Source organism: Lagenorhynchus albirostris, chromosome X (genome assembly GCF_949774975.1).
Source record: "Lagenorhynchus albirostris chromosome X, mLagAlb1.1, whole genome shotgun sequence".
Taxonomy (NCBI): domain Eukaryota; kingdom Metazoa; phylum Chordata; class Mammalia; order Artiodactyla; family Delphinidae; genus Lagenorhynchus; species Lagenorhynchus albirostris.
Genome location: NC_083116.1, coordinates 116,923,424 through 116,945,810, shown reverse-complemented (window position 1 = coordinate 116,945,810; position 22,387 = coordinate 116,923,424). Strand labels below are relative to the sequence as shown.

General features: G+C 39.5%; 1 protein-coding gene and 1 pseudogene across 1 annotated transcript in view; both read left to right on the top strand.

The window, feature by feature from the left end:
* CDKL5 (cyclin dependent kinase like 5) overlaps positions 1-22,387 on the top strand; it is a 152,741-nt gene that overhangs the window by 48,044 nt on the left and 82,310 nt on the right. The window lies entirely within an intron of this gene.
* On the top strand, positions 701-1,782 carry LOC132513989 (gap junction alpha-1 protein-like; annotated as a pseudogene).

Sequence of the window (22,387 nt, the reverse complement as noted above, 5' to 3'; positions counted from 1 at the left end):
AAGATATACATTTACCCCCACATTTCTGAAATTGGGGCACATCTTACCCTGGATACCTTGATTGCTTTCTGAATGGTAAATAAAATAATGGTTTATCTTACAATTAATTGTAATTAAAAAATCAATAAAATACTGTGCTTTTGATTATCTGTTCCGCTAGTTGATTGTGAGTTCCAAAGGAATCACAGTAGGAACCAGTGCCTAGTACAGTACCTGGCATCTAGTAGGCACTCCATAAATAATGCTTGGATGAATATCATTATCTGTTTGGGAGATGATGGCCCTGAAAAGTCTGAAGATGAATCAGTCAGTATATGCATGTAAATTTTTAATTCAGTGTCTGTGTTTGAGTTTTTAATCTTTGGAGATTGCCTTATTCTGGAATTGAAGATATTTAAATGTGTCTATTTTGTTCCCCTATTTCTGTAAATTGTCCCATTATCAATATATGTACATCCTTATTTAAGAGTATTTACTCACCATGTATGAAAAATGAATCTACATAAGCTTTTATCAGGTATCAGCAATTGCCTTTCATTAGGGGGAAGAATGAGGAAGGTACCAAATAGTAGCAGACTTGTGAGCTTTAGACAGTTTTGAGTTCTTGAACTTGCTTTTTCATTTTACTTCGTCCTCTAAGGAGTGCAGTCACTTGGCGTGCCTACTTCACTTTTAAGGGAAAGAACAGCAAACAGGCAGCATGAGTGACTGGAGTGCCTTAGGCTAACTCCTCGACAGGGTTCAAGCTTACTCCACAGCTGGAGGGAAGGTATGGCTCTCAGTCCTTTTCATTTTCTGAATCCTGCTACTGGGTACAGCAGTTGAGTTAACCTGGGATGATGAGTAGTTTGCCTTTTGTTGTAACACTCGACAGCCTGGTTGCGAAAACGTCTGCTACGATAAGTCCTTCCCAATCTCTCACGTGTGCTTCTGGGTCCTTCAGATTGTATTTGCATCTGTCCCCACACTTCTGTACCTAGCACACGTGATCTGTGTAATGCGAAAGGATGAGAAGTTGAACAAGAAAGAGGAGCAACTCAAAGTTGCCCCAACCGATGGTGCTAGTGTGGAGGTGCACTTGGAGGAAATTGAAATCAAGAAGTTCAAGTATGGCATTGAAGAACATGGGAAGGTGAAAATGAGGAGGGGCTTGCTGTGAACCTATACCATCTGTTTCTTCTTCAAGATAGTCTTTGAGGTGGCTTTCCTGCTGAGCCAGTGGTACATCTATGGCTTCCGCCTGAATGCGGTTTACACTTGCAAGCGAGACCCCTGCCACGTCAGGTGGACTGCTTCCTCTCTCGCCCCACAGAGAAAAGCATCTTCATCCTCTTCATGCCGCTGGTGTCCTTGGTGTCTCTTGCCTTGAATATCATAGAGCTTTTCTGTGTCTTTCTTGAGAGCATTAAAGACCATGTGAAGAATCCAGAGCGTGAGCCTTACCACAATACATCTGGTCTGCCAAGCCCCTCCAATGGCTCCTTATCAACTGTTGCTCTCTCCACCATGTCCCTTCACAGGGACAAGCTGGTTCCTGGAGACAGAAACAGTTCTTCCTGCGACAGTTACAGCAAACAAGGAAGTGAGCAGAACCCTGCTAATTACAGCACATAGCCAGTTCGAATGGGACAGGCAGGAAGCACCGTTTCTAACTCACATACACAGCTTTTTGATTTCCCTGTTGACAAGCGGAATTCTAAAAAAAATCTAGCTACTAGACACTGGCCATTGCAGCCCAGCAGCAGTTCTGCAGAGCCAGCAGTCATGCCAGCAGCAGTGTAAATGACCTAGAAATCTACACACGTGGTTGAAAGCATTACAATTCTGCTCAATTGTTAAAGAAAAGGAAAGTGCAATAGACAGTATACTTTTGTTTCAGTGGAGGTGGTACTCAACAACCTCAGTGGTGAGGCTTAGCAGATACAAAGACGTTAGACTACCACGGTTCTTTTGAGGTGTCTGGGATAGAAGGATGGAGAGAGAGGGATTAACAGGGATACATGTTCATATTTAAAATGGTTGACTCAGCTTGCATTCTAAGTAAAAGTTGCACTAGGTGATGCATAAGTAAGGCCTTTTTCTCTCCCATATTCCCCTAGAATGGTTCAGTGTATGTGAAAGTGATAGATATTTGCCACGTATTGGTATAAACAGATGCAGTATAAACTCACAAACATAGATTTTAAAATAATGCTCACAGTGTTCAAATTTGAGCTTTTCTCGTGGACTTTTTGGTGTGGGTCAAAATGGTGTTTGCATTACATAATTTCTACTGTGAAAATAAAGCACTGTTTTTTTCCTAACCCCCCCCACCCCTAGTGTATCCTATTAGATACTGGTTCTATTCATTATAATTTTTTCTCTTTTGTAGAAAGATGTCACAAATGATTTCCTTTTTCTGAAATGTAATCATTGATGGTTGAATGATAGAATTTTAGTACTATAAACAGAACTCATTAATGTGAGAAATTTAAAAGAAATGCTTAGAGCTGGACTACTAAGTGTTCTTACCTGAATTTTGCAGTAACTGACAGTTCTTGCCTTTATCCAATTTAATAAACCCTACTGAATAAACATTATTTCAGAACTTATATTCTTTTGAGTTTGACAGTCTGTCTTTTGGTGTGGCAAGCATTTTTGATATTTGTCCTAAGATTTTATTTGGAATGCAAGAGAGGTTGAAAGAGGTTTGAGTATTATCCATGTAACTAATTTGTTTGAAATATATACCAAAGAAATCTAACCATTTCTTCAAATGTCTTTTTTAAAGCTCATCACAGATGATTGGTGAAAATGCTGAGCTTAATACTTTATTCTTGCATGGCAGCTACATAAGCAGTTTTGTACAGTGAGAAATACTAATTTGTTTAACATTTCACATTGAACTACTGTCATGTTCAGCTTTATTGCATGCAATGTAGACCTAGCCCATCATATATTCTAGAGAGTGTTCTTTGTTCAATAAAGTTTTAAGAGAGCAATCTGCATCACTGCCTTCTCTGAGAGCTTCTGGCTGCACTGATCTTCCTAGTCTTTTGAATTCTTCACTGGTACATCTTTATCTAAGCAAAATACGTGAGAATAGATTTTTGGAGATGGAATTGTGGAGACTATGTTAGAGAAGGTTTTAGTATTAGCATTTTTAATTATATGTAGCAGGATCACGGATATACTTACTACTTTCAGATGTGCAAAAAAATGTAGCTTCTTTGTTTTTCTTCTAACTGATCTACTCTTCATCAGAAGCTTCCTTCCACCCAACAGGGCACCCGGGGAAGGTGAAGCTGGGGACAGCATTAAGCCTGCCAATCCATCTGACTGCATCTTGCTCTGACAGTCTCATTTGGAAAACCCATTCTCTTGGTTTAGTCAAGAGTGTTTCACATTTCCTCCTCACAAACCTTTTCTTGAGGAAGAATCACTATTATTTTCTAATGGGGTATGTGTTTCTGTGGAAGACTGCAAAACTCTTGAAACCTTGGAATTAGATTGGACACTGCCACCCTCACTTCCTGTTTCACATTAATTTTCACCTATTGCTTGCTTGATTTTCTTTAAATTTTTATCTTGAGATACAGATTCACATGCAATTATAAGAAATAATAGATTCCATATATCCTTCAACTCATTTCTCCCAATAGTAATATCTTACATAATTATAGCAGAATATCATAACCAGAAAACTGACATTGATATAAACCTTACTCAGCTTTCACCAATTTTACGTGCACTTGTGTGTGTGTGTGTGTGTGTGTGTGTGTGTGTGTGTGTGTGTAGTTCTATCACTTGTGTAGATTCATGTGACCACCACAGTCAAGATATAGAACAGTTTCATCACCAGGATTCCTTATGCAATCTTTTTATAGCCACAGCTGCATCCCTCCCTTCCCCTCTATCTGTCCTCTGGCAACCACTGATCTGTTTATCTCTGTAATTTTGTCATTTCAAGAATGCTATTTAAATATAATGATATAGTATATAACCGTTTGAGATTGGCCTTTTTCACTAAGCTTAACTCCCTTGCAACCCATCCAAGTTTTTGTGTGGACCAATAGTTTGTTCCTTTTTATTGCTGAGTAGTATTCCACAGAGTGGCGGTGTCACGGTTTATTCACCTATTGAAGGACCTTCAGGTTGTTTCTAGTTTTTGGCCATTACAAATAAAACTGCTTTGAACATTCATGTACAGGTTTCTTTGTGAATGTGTTTTCATTTCCCTGGAATAAATGCCCAAGAGTGTAATTGCTGAGTTGTATGCTAAATGAGCATATAGTTTTGTAAGAAACTAGCATACTCTTTTTCCAGAGTGGTTTCTATTCCCATCAGCAATGTATGACTGGTCTCGTTTCTCCATGTGCTCACCAGCATTTGGTATTATCACTATTTTTTATTTTAGCCATTCTGATAGGTATGTAGGTGATCTCATGGTAGTTTAAATTTGCATTTCTGAAATGGCTAATAATGTTGAATATCTTTTCATGTGCTTATTTGGCATCTCTGTATCCTCTTCAGTGAAATATCTTTTTGTGTCTTTTGTCCATTTTCTAGTTGAATGTTTGTTTTATTACTGTTCAGTTTAAGGAGTTTTTAAAATATATATATTCTGGATTAAAATCCTTTGTTGGATATGTTTGAAAATATTTTCTTCAGCTTGTAGCTTGTCTTTTCATTGCTTATTAATAGGGTCTTTCACAGAGCAGAATATTTTAATTTTGATGAGGTGATTTAACAATTTTTTCCTTGTATGTATTGTATGTTTGGTGGTAAGTCTAAGAACTCTTTGTCTAGTCCTTTATCCTAAAGATTTTCTCCTTTGTTTGCTTCTAAAATTTTATAGATTTACATTTTGCATTTAAGTCCATGATCCATTTTGAGTTTTTTTTTTTGTATAAGTTTTGTATAAGTTTGTATAATTTTTGTATAAGTTGTTTGAGAGATGTAGGTTGAGGCTTTTTGTTTTTTGGCTTGTGGATGACCAGTTGCTATAGCACCACTTGTTGAAAAGTCTCTCCTTCCTCCATTGAATTTCTTTTGCAGGCAAAAATCAGTTGAGCATAATCGCGTGGCTTTATTTCTGGGTTCTCTGAGGTGTCCCATTGATCGATGTGTTTATCCTTCTGCCAGTATCATGGTGTCTTGACTACTGATATGTAGCTCTGTAGCAAGCCTCAACATCAGATATAGTAATTCCTCCCACCTTATTCTGCTTTTTCGAAATTTCTTTAGCTATTCCAGGTCATATGCCTTTCAATTTCTGTTTTACAATAATCTTTCCTATATCTACAAAACACTTGCTGGGATTTTGATAGGAATTACTTTAAATTTATACATCATTTTGGGGAGAATTGGCATCTTGTTGAGTCTTCTGACAGTATGTTTCTCAATTTATTTAGGTTCTCTTCAATTTTTTTCATTAACATTTTATAATTTTCAGGATACAGATCCTATAGCTGTTTTTTTAGGTTTATATTTCATTTCCTTGGAGCAATTGTAAATGGTATTTTGCTTCTAATTTCTGTCTCCACATTTTTATAGTTTGTATATAGAAATGTGATTGATTTTTGTGTGTTTATCTTGTATCCTACAATCTTGCTAAACTTACTAGTTCTAGGAGTTTTTTGGTGGATTCCTTGGGATTCTATATGTAGACAATCATGTCATCTGCAAATTGTGTCCATTTTATTCCTTTGTTTACAATGTGTTTGCTTTTTATTTCTTTTTCTTCGCTTATTACTCTGATAAGAACTTACAATACTGTGTTAAGTAACAATGATTAGAGCAGACTTTCTTGTCTTGTTTGCAATCTTAGGGAAAAAGCATTGTCTTTCACCATTAAATATGATGTTAGCGGTAGGGTTTTGTGGGTGATATTTATCAAGTTTAGGAAATTACCTTCCATTCTTAGCTTGCCAGAGAGTTTCTTTTTTTTTTTTTTTAATCACGAATGGGTGTTGGATTTTGTCAGATTCTTCTGTTGCATGATTTTCCTTCTTTACCATGTTGATATGGTTTTCAAATATTGAATCAGCCTTGCATATCTGGAATAAATCCAACTTGGTCATGGTGCGTACTTCTTTTTATATATCGCTGGATTTGATTTGCTAATATTTTGAGGATTTTTGTGCCTGAGTTCATGAGCGATATCAGTCTGTAGTTTCCATTTTTTGTGCTGTCTGACAGGGTTTGGGTATCCACATAGTAGTAGCCTCATAAAATGAGCTAAGAAGTGTTTCTTCCTCTTCTAATTTCTGGAAGAGATTATGTAAAATTGATGCTGATTCGTCTTTAAATGTTTGGCAGAATTCTCCAGTGAACCCATCAGAGCCTGAAGAGTTCTTTTATTGGAAACTCTAAAATTACAAATTCACTGTATTTAATAATTTTCTGACTATTGTTTATTTCGTCTTGGTTAAGTTTTGGTAGCTTGTGGTTTTCAAGGAATTGGCCCATTTTTTTGTAAGTTGTCAAATTTATGAGTGTAAAATTTGTGGTATTTCTTTACTATCCTTTGAATGGCTACAGGATTGTAGGCATCTCCCCTATTTCATTCCTGATACTGATGATTTTTGTCTTCTCTCTTTTTAAAAATCTTTATCAGTCTTCGTAGAGGTTAATCAACTTTATCAATTTTTTTGTGGAAACAGATTTTGCTTCATTGATTTTTTTTCAGTCATTTTCCTCTTTGAAATTTCATTGCTTTCTGCTTTTATCTTTATTATTTCTTTCCATGTTGCTTTGGGTTTATTTTCTTTTTCTAGTGTAGAGGTAAGAATTTAGATTATTGATTTGAGACCTTTCTTCTTTTCTAACATATGGATTTAGTGCTATAAATTTCTCTCTTAGTATTACTTTGGCTGCATCCCACATATTTTGATATATTTTCATTAAGTGATATGAAATTAAAATTTCCTTTAGACTTCTCTGTATGATGGCTGCTTTGAAATCTTTATCGGATAATTCTGACATCTCTGTGTTAGCATCTCGATAGTCTTCTCTCATTCATGTTGAGGTTTTCCAGGTCGTTAGCATGACAAGTCATTTTCTATTGAAACCTGGACATTTTGGACATTATGTCGTTAGATTCGACCTTATAATCTTCTGTCTTATCTGGCCTCCTTTGACATTCCTCTGGCAGGGGAGGGGGCACCAGATGGGGATGGAAATTTGGTTTCCTCAGTTCGCCTCCATTGACACCCACTGGAGAGGGGGCTCCTTGTGACTGGTGTGGTTGGGAGTTGGGCTCTCCACTAGGCCTCTGTTTGTAATAGGGGCTGGGTGGGCACACTGCCGAGAGCACGAGAGCACGTGGCCATTACCGCACAACTGTTAGCGCGCGAGCCTTAGCGTGGTGGTTAGAGGTCGAGCTCTGCCAATGGTTGGCCAGACAGTGGTCCTCGCGGTGGAGAGCGCGATGAGAGGCAGATGGCGGCTGTCAGGTGAGCTGGGGGCCCAGGGGACAGACTGTGGGCTGTGTCCCAAACGGCTCCCGAGCCCTCGCCACGGCTGCCCACTGGCCAGGCCCAGGCCTTGAGGCGACAGCAAACCTGTCCCCCATCCCCGCCTCTTTGACCTAATGGCGGTGGCGGTCTCCATGGGTCACAGTCCATAGGACCCGCCCCCCCAGCCCCCTTTGGGCGGCCTGAGGAGCCTGAGGGCCGGCTGAGTCCTGGATGCCTGGCTCCCTCAGTGATGACGGATGGGTGGGCGCCGCCAGCTGAGAGCTGCCTCTTCAGCTGGGCCTGGGCACTGGTGGGAGGACCCAGACTGGGTGCTGGACGAACGCTCCCGCTCAGGGACCCCCTTTTCTTAGCCACGGCCTGGACCTTGGAGGGCGAAAGTCGATCCTTGGAACCTTGCCCTTTCTTGTCAGAACAGGGAATAGCATTTGTTTAGGTGGAGGTTTACAGGAACATCATGACCTGACCTCAAGAACAAAGGATCTGACACCAAGAAGTTTGCAACAACTAACCACACCCCTCCCTCACCTTTCTTATAAAAGGGCTTTGTTGAAAGCTTTTGGGGAGCTCAGGGTTTTTAAGGCATGAGCCACCCATCTCCTTGCATGGCCCCGCAATAAACCTTTCTCTGCTCCAAACGCTGACGTTTTGGTATCGTTTGGCCTCACTGCGCGTTGCGCACACGGACTTGCATTTGGTAACATGTTGACCACCCTGGTTAGGAGGGGCGGGAGGGGCAGGTGTGCCTTGTTACTGCTCCCCACGTGGCCTCCACTGACACTACCCTGGCAGGGGACTGGGTCTGCTTCCCACTCTGCCTTTGCTGGTGTGAATGGAGTCACAATTTTTACTGTTTCATCTGGCTGCAGTAGAGTGGTTATTGTCTACAAGTTTTCCATCTTGCTAGGCTGCTCCTTTTCTGGTCTTTTAGTTCGAGAGAGCAGGCTTTGGTTGGGGCTATTTTTTGTTTGTGTCATGGGCATTTTGGGGTTGCTTGTTGAAGTAGTTTTATTAGAGGTGCTTTAAAATCCTTGTCAGATAATTCCAACATTTATTTCATCTTGGTGGATGTCTCTTTTCATTCAAGTTGTGACTTTCCAGGTCCTTGGTACAAGTGATTTTTTATTCTATCCTGGTCGATTTGTATATTATGAGACTCTGGATCCTTTTTGATTTTTTTTTGCTAAGCAGGCAGCCTAGCCTCCCTGTTGTGGGATTGTGTGAGGGTCGGGTGGGGGGTGTATGTTCAGTTTCCTGCTTGGACCCCCTGATACCACCTCTGCAGAAGTGTTGCTCTTACTCCCACTGCCTCCTTGCAGATAGATGGGGCAGGTGTTCAGCTCCTCACTTGGCCCGGTTAATACCTTCCCAGAGAAAGTGGACCACTAATTCGCACTGCCTCTGCTCTGTCCTGCAGACACTACCCTCGCAGGGGCGCCAGCGTACTGTTGCCTGCTTCTGCCTAGGGGAAGATAGAAGATCAGCTCAGGGGCTGGACCCACCAACACCACAAGAGGGGAATGGAGCGCTGCCTGCTTCTGCCAGGCTGGGGATGGAAGATTAGGTCCCTGCTTCCTCGGGGGGGGGGGGGGGGGGGAGACAGTGTGTGTGTGTGTGTGTGTGTGTGTGTGTAAGAGTGTCTACCCGCTTAGCCCCACTGAAACCTCAGTGGGGTGGTGGTGCAGTTTTTCCATTCATGTTTGCCTGAGTAGGGTGAGTATTGCCAGAAAAATTTTCCATTGTTAGCTCATCCTTTTCTTGGTCTTTTAGCGGTGGGAACAGGCTTTTCTTGGCACTTTTTTATATTTGTCTCTTGTCGGTTCCAGGTCAGAGCCTTCTGTGGCACCCTGTTGGGCATACATGGGAGACAGTGAGGAATCCCAGGGAACTCACTGCCGTGGTGTTCCTCAGGTCCTGAAGTCTCTAGGCGCTCGTCCTCCTGCTTTCCACCCTTTCTTCCTATCTTTGTGTGTTATGTACAAGGGTTTTTAGTTTTAAGAGGAAGGACCTGGGAGAAATGGGGCTACTCCATCTTTACCAAAAGTACAAGTTTTCGTGTGTGTGAAAATTCTGTAAACACCATTTATGTGATAATAAACATGAGTTCATTCTTCATATATACCACATATCAGACACTGTGATTGAAACTTAGTCCTTACCTTCAGAGATCTCACAGTTTTATGGAGTCAAAGTCCTGTGAAACAGATTTTAATTTGCCCCATGGCATTCAGGTAGAAACACAATTTTTTATTTTAGAAATAAAACTAAATCTAACTCCACACCACCTGGCTTGTTGGTATTACTGGCGCTCCTTTGCTTCCCATGGACTGATACAAGCCTCCTTTGTTTTATGACATACCAGGCAAATGGGGCAAGGGGCGTAGTCCTTAGTGCTTTGTTGTTACCATGGTTACCATTGCTTGTTACTCAGGTTACCATTAAACCCTTTGCCAGGAGCTGTGCTCCAGTGGGCATTGGTTCCCTGGCCCCAGCTCTCCAGGCTCTGGTGCTTAGTCATCAGTCTGGAGGGATGTCTTCAAGCACCCCCACTGTCCCAAGTCCTGGACACTCCTCTGCCTCCTGCGGAAGCTGCAGCCCGGTAATCCTCCCAGTCCAGGAGGAGTGTCAGCTTTCTTTGGCATTAGCGTATTGGATGGGAAGTTTGGCTTTACTGGGACTTTAGTGGACTTTATGTAGTAAGGACTGTTAGTTCTCTCCAGGGTCAGGAGAAGCCCCTCAGGGACAAATCCCATGCTCTTGGCTTTCCTCTGGAAACTTGCTTTAGTGATTTGGGAATGCCCTGCAGCAGAGCATTTTGAACTTGATGATGGTAATAACGGTAATAACATTTAGCTCATGTGCTGTTCTGAACATTTTCCTTGTATCCTCTCATTTAATCCTAATAGCAACCTCAGGAATAAGTGATATCATTAGAGCCAGTTTTCTGGTCTAATGCTCTGCTAATTGATGCCTTTCCATTAGACAAAAGAAATTGAGGCACCGAGAAGTTAACAAACTTGCCTAAAGTCTCTCAATTAGTAGATGGTAGAGCCAGGATTCAAATCCAGGCAGTGTGGCTCTGGATCTGAAGTGCTCACACTTCTTCTGGATGTGTGACATCCTTTGACTTTCAGTTTGCTGTATTATTATTTGTTTGAAATCAAGATTGTGTCTGAAAGAAGTGCTTCTGGGCTTCTGAAAATTATCACAGAATTAAATGTAATTAAACAGTGTTGCTAATTAGAAACACTTTTTGTTTTCTTTCATATGAAACCATATAGATAGATCTGGCAACAGGAGTATGAAAAATAACCTGTCCATATCTTATATTTTAAGCTGGAGTATATAGTCCTCTAATAATCAGATTTTTTTATTTGTTTCTGAAAGTAGGAAATAATGATTTTGTTAGAAATTTCTGCCTTTTTCTTTGGTTGTTTAGGGCTCAAGAGAAAATTTAACCAGATTATTTTTTATGATATATCTATTATTTATCACAGTTCTTTATACAGTTGTGACATTTTCTATTGCTTTAGGTGCCTTTTTGTTCAAATACAGGTAGTAGAATAACTAGAAGGATGTGATTCACAAGTCATTATATGAATATTATCCATGCCCTTAGATTTAAATTCTACTTTAGGGGCTTATTATAAAGTGGTTGTAATGTAGCCAAGTTTCTTTGTTCAGAAAAGATTTGTGCTGCCCTTTAAGTTGATTTTTCAGTGAAAATATGTAAATTTTTCCATTCATTTAAAACGTGGAATCAAGTTTCATTTACATATGTATTCTATGTACTTGATAGTATAATCTAACAGTTTGTTCTGTCCCTTATAAACACACAATGTTGAATGTAAAATTTCTGCCATGTTTTGTTAGAGAATAATGTATAATTTCTCTTAAAGTCATCCATTAATTTGCGTTTTTTCATACCATTGGTTCTTAAATTTCTACAGGCACTTTCTCACTATGTGATTTATCTGAATAACTGCGTGATTTATCTGAAGCAGATATCTTTTTTAAATTTGTATTAATTTGTTATCCATGCCGTTTAAATACATTCTTTGTTGATATATAAAGATTCTTTGTTAGTTCTGGCTCAAGAGAAACCACAGGAGTGAGCTTTGAAACTTAAAATGTAATTCATTAAGCAGACATCTGTTAAAACACCTGCTATAGTGGATCCTGCTGGATGTTTGGAATAAAAAACAGGAAGGACATGATTAGTGATTGTAGAGAACCCACATTCTGGAAGGGAAAGGCTCATGACAGCATAATGATTGGGATGTGGTCTCTGCCCTTGAGGAGTTCTTGGGCCAACAGAGAATGAAAATGTCACAAAACAGATCATTTCAAAACTCAGGGGATTGGTCCTTTTAACAAAAATAATATTTCAGTCTTTATTTTCTGTGATGTTTTTAGTTATGATAAAATTTACTTATCCCGTTTCTATGCCCTGTGTGTCCATTGCCTCATTTTTTCTTGGTCCCTGTAAGATCCTTAAGAAGTACTTAGAGCAATTGAACTGCTTAATTCACCCAGCCCACCCATATGGAGGCCTTTCTGCTAGGTCTTAGGGGCGAGAGTTATGTGAAGTGTCTGTACTCTTGGATCTTAACTGTGGTCTGAGGTGGGCATTGAGGCAGGATTGCAAACCAGAGATTCCAGGGAAGTTGTGGTAAGAGCTTGGTAGGAGGTGTGGTTAGTGTGCTACCGACGGCAAGAGAGGAGCACACAAAACAAGCTGGGGGATCATGCAGTGCTTCCCGAAGGAGGGTTTTGAAGGAGGAAAAGAAGAATTAACTAGAAGGAGCAGGGTTGGCTTCCTATCATTTAAGTAGCAGCTAAAACGTCACTTCCTTGGGTACTCGCTTACCCAAATCAACACTCTATTGTTGACCTGTTTTGCTTTCTTTTATAGCAGTTACCGTTATCTTCTTGCCTGATACTTGTTCACTTATTATGTCTCTTCCCTCCAGAATGTAACTGCCATAAGAACAGGGACCCTCCCCCGATTTGTCTTGTTTCCCTATGTATCCGCACTGCTAAGCACAGTGCCTGTCACCTAATAGGAGCTTGGGAGATGTTTGTTGATTGAACAAATGAATGAATGAAGAAAGGGTGAATGCTGGAGGCAGAGTGTGAGCAGATAAAAGCAAGTATGTGTGAAGGCTCAGTTGAGAAACTGTGAATAATTAGCTGTGACAGGAGCGGGGTGCTTTTCCTTAAAAGTTAGGAGATGAAGCATGGAATTAAAACTTTATACTGGACGTCTTGAACAGCTTCCAGGCTGCATGAAATGTAATATATGTTTCTTTTCCTGAATCCAGTGATTGACAAGCAGAGTATGTTTGAAATATCTGTTAGGTGCAAAACTGATGACCTGATTGAGGCCTTGGGAGAATGTTACTAGAAGAGGATTTCAACTAGAAAGCTTCCATGATAATCTTGACATCAAGTAGCCAGACATACCAGAATTTCGTTAGGTTTACAGTGTTCTTTGGCTAATTCTCTTGAAACATTGCACTGCTTGAGATTTATATTCCATGGTTGTTTCAAAGGCACGGCCACTTTTGGAATTTTTCTCTCCCTCCTCCCCCTCCTTTTCTTTTTTGCTTTAGCGCTTAAGGTAGCATATATGAGGTCATCCAGCTTCTTTATGTGATGGTGGTAAACAGTTCCTCTTCCATGACTGTGTGAAAATATGGTACAGTTCACTTCAGCAGACCTTTATTGCATACCTATCACATGTAAGATAAAGTGCTGGCTACTTGGATATAAAGATAAGCCAGACTTTTAGCTCTTTCAAAAATATTACAGGTTGCTGATTTATGTTTGATAAAAATCTCTTTCTATGGTAAGAGAAAGTGAATCTGGCATTTTCTAGTTTTCCCCACAATGCATCACATAACAAGTTTTCAATAAATTAACTAGATACTTTGAAAATAAGTTTTTTAAGAAAAGAAAAATCGTTACTACCTAAGTTGAATGTACTTTTCAGTTTTCTACATGGATTATGATTATGGCAAAAAGGTGTGACTTGTAACTTTTTTCAGATTTTGGTTGTACCATTCTGTTTCCTTGTCTGCCTATATGTGAATAGATCTGTCAGAAAGCATGATCACAGGGTCCCTAGAGGTAATCCAGCTCAGTTATTTGAGTAGGGAGCTTCTCAGTTTCTCTTGTTATACCTACCAGCCTTTCACATCTTGGCAGTGTCGTAGTAATCCCGCACCTGAGGACCTTATGCCTTGCTACCCTAAAGATATTATACAGAACATAATTTCTGTTGCTTTTGGACTTTGGAGTTTCCTTAAGCATGTTTCTGTCCTAAAACCCTGGCATATTTTTCATGAATTGGAAAAAACTAAGCCTTGGTGATGTTGGGACTCAAGGTGGGTCACCCCAAAATATGCCACAATGGCATATTGATTATTTTGAATTGATGTTGCTTGAGAAACAGCTGATGCAAGAAGGAAACTCTGACCTACCTCTGTCCCCCTAAAAGCAGAAAATAAATCTCCCATGTGAAAGGTGCACTCACTGTATCCAGAGATAGAGGGACACCCTCATCATCAGAGATAGGAAATCTGGAGCCGAGAAGCCTGTATATATAAACCTTGTTACTTCTTTAATTTACTACCCCAAGCCCAAGCTCTTTTAAAATTCTTCACTAATTGAGCACCCAAAGCCCAAGTTTCTTTGTCCTGTCAATTCCTCACAAATTTATTGTTTCTTTGTCTAAAAAGTATAAAAGCAGCCTGCTTTGGCCACTTCTTAGGTCCTATTTCTAGGAGACCTTTGTGCGCATGAATTTCCCCCTCCCTGACAGTGTGTTAGCTTTCTTTACCAGGCTTTACTTGTTTTCTTATTTTATAGGAAATTGTCAAATTAGGGCAAAGTATTTGCCCAAAATCAAGAATCATAGATTTTATGTTTTATATATACATATGCATAATTCATCAGTTTATTGATTAATAAAAGCAGAATAGAATCAGATATTCTTAAGCAATGATTTAATAACCATTTTAGCTATACTGTCTCTAACTTGAGCAGAAGGTATGAGTCTATACTCATGGGTCTGGTTTTTGCTAGGCTCCCAGGAAGCAGTGAGCAACTTGCCTTTATAGTAGCAATTATCATTGCTACTATAACAGTCTGCTGTTAGCGTTCTGTACGTTGTTTACCCACCAATGTCTGCAAAACTTAGTATGCTGACTTCCAAGGTATCTATATAATTTACTGGGAAAATTGGCTGTGAGGAAGTTAGGCACAGTCAGTTCTTCTCTCAATCAAGGAATCTGTACCAAGCTGTCTCTATAACTAGTTCAACAGAAAATAGATGTTTGCCTTCATTTGGGCCATGTATTTTTATGTCGATCATCAGTCCATTTTAATTCTAAACCTTTGTTTATTCTTCTGTCATTATACCTGAATGTTTATATATTTAACAGATAATCTTTCTGGAATACCTGGTGATGTATCTTTGGTCAGTAAATTGGTTTTTCTCTCCTGATCTTTTCTTATCATGGTTCCATGTGAGAGACTTAGGGTGAATGCCTCTTCCTAGGGGAAGTTCCTTTGAGACTTAAAAGAGAAACAAAAGACAGCCCTTCCAGATACCAAAGGAATGTGGATAGAAGAGAAGAGTTAAGGCAGGCAAGTTTTGACATTCTCTTCCCTCACCCCTCCCACCACCTCAGGGGACTGAAATTCTGGGTTTAGGAGGACAGTAGGTTGAGGGTAAAGCCCAAAGAGAAGCACACTTATGCCCCATTCCCCTCTTGGAACTCAAGGAAGAAACTGCCTTGCAAGTTTGCCTCGTCACAATGGAAGCAGTGACAGCAGAGTAAAATGTGGCATGATGTAGTTAGGCGGAGAGAGGATGCCTAGGCCTCCTTCAGCTTGTGAGTGTCTTCCAAGGAATCCCAAAGTTACTACGCACCCCAGGTAGCTAGGTTGAGAGCCAGTGAACCTGTCAGTGGGGATGCTGTGTTGAGGGGCAAGCTGATAGCAACACTGTAGTTGTTGGCCAGGTAGCAGGTGTAAATGAGATTGCAGCATCTAGATGGCTTTACCAATTAAAACTGAGGAGCCAAACAACCAGGCCAGACCCCTTGGCTCTAAGCCAAGAGCACATACCTGAGTCCACAGCCTGCACGGGGTCCAGCATTAGCATCAGGCCAGTGTCTGGGGTCCAGGCCTATAAGGAACCTTGTCTTGGGGACCATAGAGCCCCAGGGGACAGCACAAGGGCCCGTGCATGTTTATCTATGAGCCCTTCCCTTACCACAGTGAAGTTACATAACCCCACCCACATCCATACACCCAGCTGCCATCTTGGTAGGAGCAGGGAGAAAATCTGAAGGGAGAAACTGAGCGTTTGCCAGAAAGAAACTATAAACAAACAAGGGCTGAGCTACTACAGAATGCAAGTTAAAGTCAAGGTCAGAGCTTGAAAAGCAAGGTTAAATCAGTTGTAGAAAATTAAAGAGCTACATTTTCTTGGCACATCTTAGATTTAGTCTTAGAGGATGTATTTCCATCATTTAAATTTTGTCCACTATTGAACACAGCTTAAATCCAATGATTGTCTGATTGAGGTTGTAGATTGCCTGCATTTGGCCTGCCTAATTAATGCTATCTTTGTCTCAATTACTTGATCACTAGAAATGGAGTTTTCATTTTCTCATTATCTATTCATTGTTATAAAATGAAGGCAAAATGAAATAAAATTGTAACACAATTGCACAATAACTACAGTACAAACATGATGGTTAATATTACTAAACTGAAATGCTGTCTACCATGTACTCTTTGAAATTTCCATTCATTTGCTGACAATACCAAGTCTGAGTTTGGTGTAGACAAGGTGGTTTGAGAGCATCTGTATATAATGTCTGGAAGTGTGGGCTGTATGAAATTAAGTACACCTAGAATTTTGTATGATCTATAAATATGGAGCTAAATTGTTTTGAAAGTTCACCTATCTCTTTCTAGTGAAGAGAGTTGCTATTTGCTTTGCTAGAGGGGGAAGTGAAAATTGTTCTTTGGGTGCCTCATCTTTTATCTTGATAACTACCTTTTATTTTTTGAACATTTCATTAACTACCTAATCTATCATAATAACTAGGGTAGTCAGTTTATATTAGTCTATAACTATGAGGTGAATTATTTTTAAATGATGCATTTAAAATCAACTCTATTCAAAAAAACTCTATTGAGGTATAATTTACATACAAAGAATGTACCTTCTTATATACAATAAGAGGTACCCATTTTAAGTGTACAATTCTGTATGAACTAGTTTCCTTAGTTCGTCATGGTTACATCCTTTGACATTGTCAGCCAATATCCTTTCAGGTTGATATTGATCCACTAACAGTTATACTGGGCCATATTAAAAGTACTTATAAAGGCTTTCCAGGTGTGTGAGTTTGTTTGCATTTATCAGCTAAATGGTCCTAGACTTTTATGTTTTTTATTCTTATATTTGTGGCACTCAGATGTCAGCCATCTAGGTGGCTCCAAGTCTCACAGCTTTACTGGGTACACTCACTTGTAATGTTCAAGTAAAAACAGTTCAGGACTTTACTGTGGAAATTCTAGTGGCTTCCTTAAGAATGTGGCTTACATTTTCAAGAGAGCCTCTCCCTTTGATTTTCTCTTCCCACTAAACTCATGTTCTTATATCTCACCTCTAGAGGCTCCTCCCTTCTTTCTGTTCCGTATCGGCCCAAGCTTTACCCCTCTTCCTACATTTCCTGGAACTCCGCTAATACAAAATGACTGGAAGCATTTGTAGCACGTGTGCACTGAGGATTTGGGGACCATGTTACTATACAGCACTGTGAGTGATGTATTAGCTAGTTCCGGGTGTTTGACAATTTCCTTCACTGGGAATATCCCATACCACACACATGTTAGATATTAGTAATTATGTGACATCTGTTTTCATATTACGTTTTGCCAGACTAGAGGAAATCTTTTAGTTTCATCACAGAATAGAATAGAGGTGATGGTGAAGGAGAGCAATCCTTGTTTCAGGTGGAGAAATGAATCAATAAATAATAATTTTTTAATTTTAGTAAGGCTTCTCATATAACTTGATAAATACTGGCAACCTAGTAACTGCATTCATTTTACTGGCCACCTAGTAACTGCAAACACTTTATACCAATGCCATGGAAGAATTTTTAACAAAAAGAAAGCCATATTGGTTTTTTTTTTTGCGGTACGCGGGGCTCTCACCGCTGTGGCCTCTCCCGTTGCGGAGCACAGGCTCCGGACACGCAGGCTCAGCGGCCATGGCTCACGGGCCCAGCCGCTCCGCGGCATGTGGGATCTTCCCGGACCAGGGCACGAACCCATGTCCCCTGCATCGGCAGGCGGACCTTCAACCACTGCGCCACCAGGGAAGCCCCAGCCATATTAGTTTTGCAGTGCCTTTTTAACATCTGCAGGAGGCCAGAGTAGCCAAAAAGCAAAAGAGATTCTTAATCAAGACAGTATAATTCTTCTGAACTTTAAGAGCTTATTCAGATTCCTGCCTGCTGAAGGACTTCTGGAGAGGGCCAGATGAAGTTTTGAAGGCTCTTATGTTCTTTCATTATCTTCATTTTTTGAAACTTTCTGAAGAAAGAAGGAAACAGATCTATCTTAATAAGTCTCCCAGGGATGCACTGTCCTTAAAAACAATAAATGTGTATATTTGTATTCTGTGTTTGTTTGTTTTAGTTCCTTGTATAGCAAGGAATGTCTTTTATTCTTTTTAAAATTATGGTAGGAAAAGGTATTTCTCTGTTAAGCTGTGGCAGAATTAGTAAATGACGTCCAAACAGACACATAACCCGGGCCGGCAAGATGTGAGGTTTGAATAGGTGATGCAGTGCATGAGACATTTGCACTAGATCTTTCTCTCTCGCTCAGCATACTTTTAGACCGGTCATACATTTGTTTCTCACCTACATACTTGCAGTCCAGTGGTAGAATCAGATAAATATGTGAAGGTGTCACTTTAATACAAGTTATGAAGGAGAGGTGTCTGCTCAGAGAGCATTTGGGGCTTCAGACCTAGCCACGGGGCTATGGGAAAACTTCCTTGAGGAAGTGAGGATTGAGCTAAGGCCTAAGGGATAGTGCAGGGTTGAATGGCACAGGGAGGGCCAAGCTTTTTGGAGGAAAGGGAACAGGCTCAATAGCAGGAGAGATCGTGGTGAGGATGGTGAGGGCTCAGCAAGCAAGGGAGACCTAGGGAGAGGAGGTTGGAGAGCATCCCTTGCTGGCCAGGCGAAGGGGCTTTGATGTGGTCCTTAGGGCAGGGGAGTTTGGGGAGAGTTCTAAGGGGAATGGTGGGGCAGTCAAATCAGATTTTCCTTTGCAAATGAAGAGTCTGGTTGCTGAGTGGCAGACATTAAAAGGGTTAGGAGGTTAGGCAGTACCCCAGGTGGGAATGCCAAGGGCTCCAACTGAGCTGGGAGTGTCCAGGTAGAGAAGAACAGTGGACCAATTTGAAAAAGATTTAGGAAGCAAAAATCAACAGCACTTGGTGATAACCTGGATGGATTTGGGATTGCAGAGATGGGAAGAGTGATCCTAAATTTCTGGCTAGGGTTCACTGAGATATGGGACAGGAGACAGGAGCAGGTTCAGAGGGGGAAGATGAGGGGATGGTTAGGCATGCTGGTTACTTTTACTTATTCTCATTTTACATCTCAATACAGATTCATAGAGGGCAGGTCCAGACCAGAGGGGGTAGAAGGGATTTTTTTTTAATATTTTTATTGGAGTATAATTGCTTTACAGCGTTGTGTTAGTTTCTGCTGTACAACAAAGTGAATCAGCCATATGTATACATATATCCCCATATCCCCTGCCTCTTGAGCCTCCCTCCCAGCCTCCCTATCCCGCCCCTCTAGGTCATCACAAAGCATTGAACTGATCTTCCTGTGCTATGCAGCAGCTTCCCACTAGCCATCCATTTTACATTTGGTAGTGTATATATGTCAATGCTACTCTCTCACTTCGTCCCAGCTTCCCCTTCCCACCCTGTGTCCTCAAGTCCGTTCTCTACGTCTGAGTCTTTATTCCTGCCCTGCCACTAGGTTCATCAGTACTGTTTTTTAAGATTCCATATATGTGCGTTAGCATACAGTGTTTGTTTTTCTCTTTGGTAGAAGGGATTTGATGTTTTATTGGAAACAAAGGAGAAAATAGATTTTGTTATGTAGGAATTTTATTACTGACTTGGCTTGAAGGCAGTTGTTTTATAGAAGACTCTTTGTAAGATCCCACTTCCCACATCTTTCTTGGCTGCATGCTCTCTCATGTTCTTGATGATGTAGTACTATTTTCATAAGACTATACTCTTTTTAGAGTCAGAGCATGAAGTAAATTCATTGGGAGTTTTCCTTATAATGCTTTTTAAAATGTGAGAGTTTTTAACAACAAAAAAGAATATGTTTTAATTTATCTTTTGGTATTTCACTATATAATGCTCTAATGGAGCCATATTGCAAAAGTTATTATAAAAGTAATTGTTGTTTTATGAAAATGAGATGAATGTAGACATTTTAGTGCCATGATTAATAGCTTTAATAATTTTTGAAGAATTAATCTTTTAATCATCCCGTTTTCAACTAAAATTTCTTTTCACAGTGTATTAGTCTTTTCCAAAGCTTTACCTGATCTCAACAAATGGTCAGTGTCTCTTTTAAGAGGGAGTGTTTATAGTGGACTACTACAAAACCATTAAAATGAATAATCTAGAGCAGGGTTTCTCAATATCAGCACTTTCGACATTTGGGGCCAGGTAATTCTTTGTGGTGGGGACTGTCCTGTGCACTGTAGGGTGTTCAGCAGTATCCGTAGCCTTTACCCACTAGATGTAAGTACCCCCCACACCCCATAGTGACAACCAAAAGTGTCTCCAGACATTGCCACATGTCCCCTGGGGGCCACAATTATCCCCAGTTGACTAGATTTATGTTTAAATCTCAGATATACCATGTTGTACTTAAAAAAAAAAACTGTTGCAAAAAGATGTGTACAATAACATGCCAGTTATATAATTTTTAATGTACAAAATAGTAGTAAATTTGCTTATGGGTAAATTCATCGCTAGTAATAAAAATATGCATGGGAACAGTACATACCAACTTCAGAGTGAAAGTTACCTCTGGGGAGAGAAGGAATGGCAATGAGCGAAGACATATTTATGATATTTCACATTTCAGATAGAGAGAGATCAGAAGCAAATAAACCAACATATTATAAACTTAAATCTCAAAGGGGTATGCAGTTTTTTCTTTATATTAACATGATCAGTCTGTTTTAAACTTCTGTAGCATATCATATAACATTCATCGTACCTTTTAACTTTTGTCATAAATTTTTACTTACTGTCATGCATTATTACACACCAGGATGCAAGCTTCTGTATGTATGAGATGCTTTATTTACTCACTCATGTTAAACCTAGGATGTCAAATAAAAAACCTCACATAAGGCGGGGGCCCAATAGATAGTTCTTAGCTGACTGACTGAAATGCTCCCCTGGGTATTAATCTTTCCTGATTAAGTCTGCAGTACTAAAATTTAGTAGTTAATCTAACTTTTAGTATTGGCAGACTATGGTAGTTTACAAGTAATAAATAATACAAGTCAAGGAAAGATATTTAAAGGATTTCTTAGGAAACAGTCTGGTTTTTATCATTGCATATCCTGGATAATGTTTTGTATTTCTATTAGCTCCATTGTATCTACCTGCCGTGGAATGTATTCCGTGCTTGAATTTACTCCCATTTTATAATTTTGCTCATAATGTAAAAATAATTTAAACAATTTATCTTAAGTTGAGAAAATTCTGTGAAATACAAGTTGGAATATAGATAAAGGTGGAAACAATGAAATATTTGCACATTCTTTTAGTTGTATAAATATAACAGACATTAGAAAACTATTTGAAATGTTTTGTTGGTGCTAACATGTACTTTTGAGAAAACACAGAAGAGAAATAATCATGCCTCCCCCTCCCCAGGAGTGAGAGTGTGTGTGTGTGTGTGTGTGTGTGTGTTTCAGAATATATCCTTTTCAACAATAGAACTTACATACATGGCTTGCAACAGTGAATAGCATTGCCATGGTTGAGAAATGGCCTCCAGAATCAATCTTCCCGAGTTTAAATATTTAGCCCTATTACTTCTTAGTTGTATGATCTTGGGGCAAATTATGGAACTTCTTTAAAATTCAGTACATTCTCATCTGTAAAATGAACATGATGATAAGATTCTCTTCAGAGTATTGATTTGAAGATTAAATGAAATACTACATGGGAAGCACAGACCCTGGCACAAAAGTACTGAAAAATAATAACCTAAAATAAAGCATACTTTTTCAGTTACCATATCTGTCTATAAGGTGATAATATTTATGTTTGTAGGATTTTGCTTCTGCTGAATGAGCACGTCAGTGTTTGAAAACACTTAGTGTGATATTTGCAAACCAAATGAAATATTTTAAAATACTTTAGTTGTCAAGTTGTCTTCCTGCTATCTAGATGAAAAAATAAAGAATTTCTCCCAAGGAAGGGCTTCCTCAGAGAATAATTAGAAAATGAATTGTAGAGCATAACCTTTGGAATGTTTTAATCCATGAATAGGAGAGTAAAATAAAATCAGTATTTTCTTCTGTTCTGTTTCATAATGCATGTTGGATATTTTAAATTACAGAGCAAAAATTTAAAACAATGACTCCTGCTACTTCCTTACAACAGTGTATGATTGGTTTAGAGAATTCACTGTTCCAAAGCATAATTAAATCAAGTTATGTAACTGCATTTAAAATAACTTAGTAACTCTTATGATTGTTAATACCAATCGGTTGCTTTGCCAACATCTTAAGAAGGGACAATTGATTCTGGGAATAAAGCAATGACT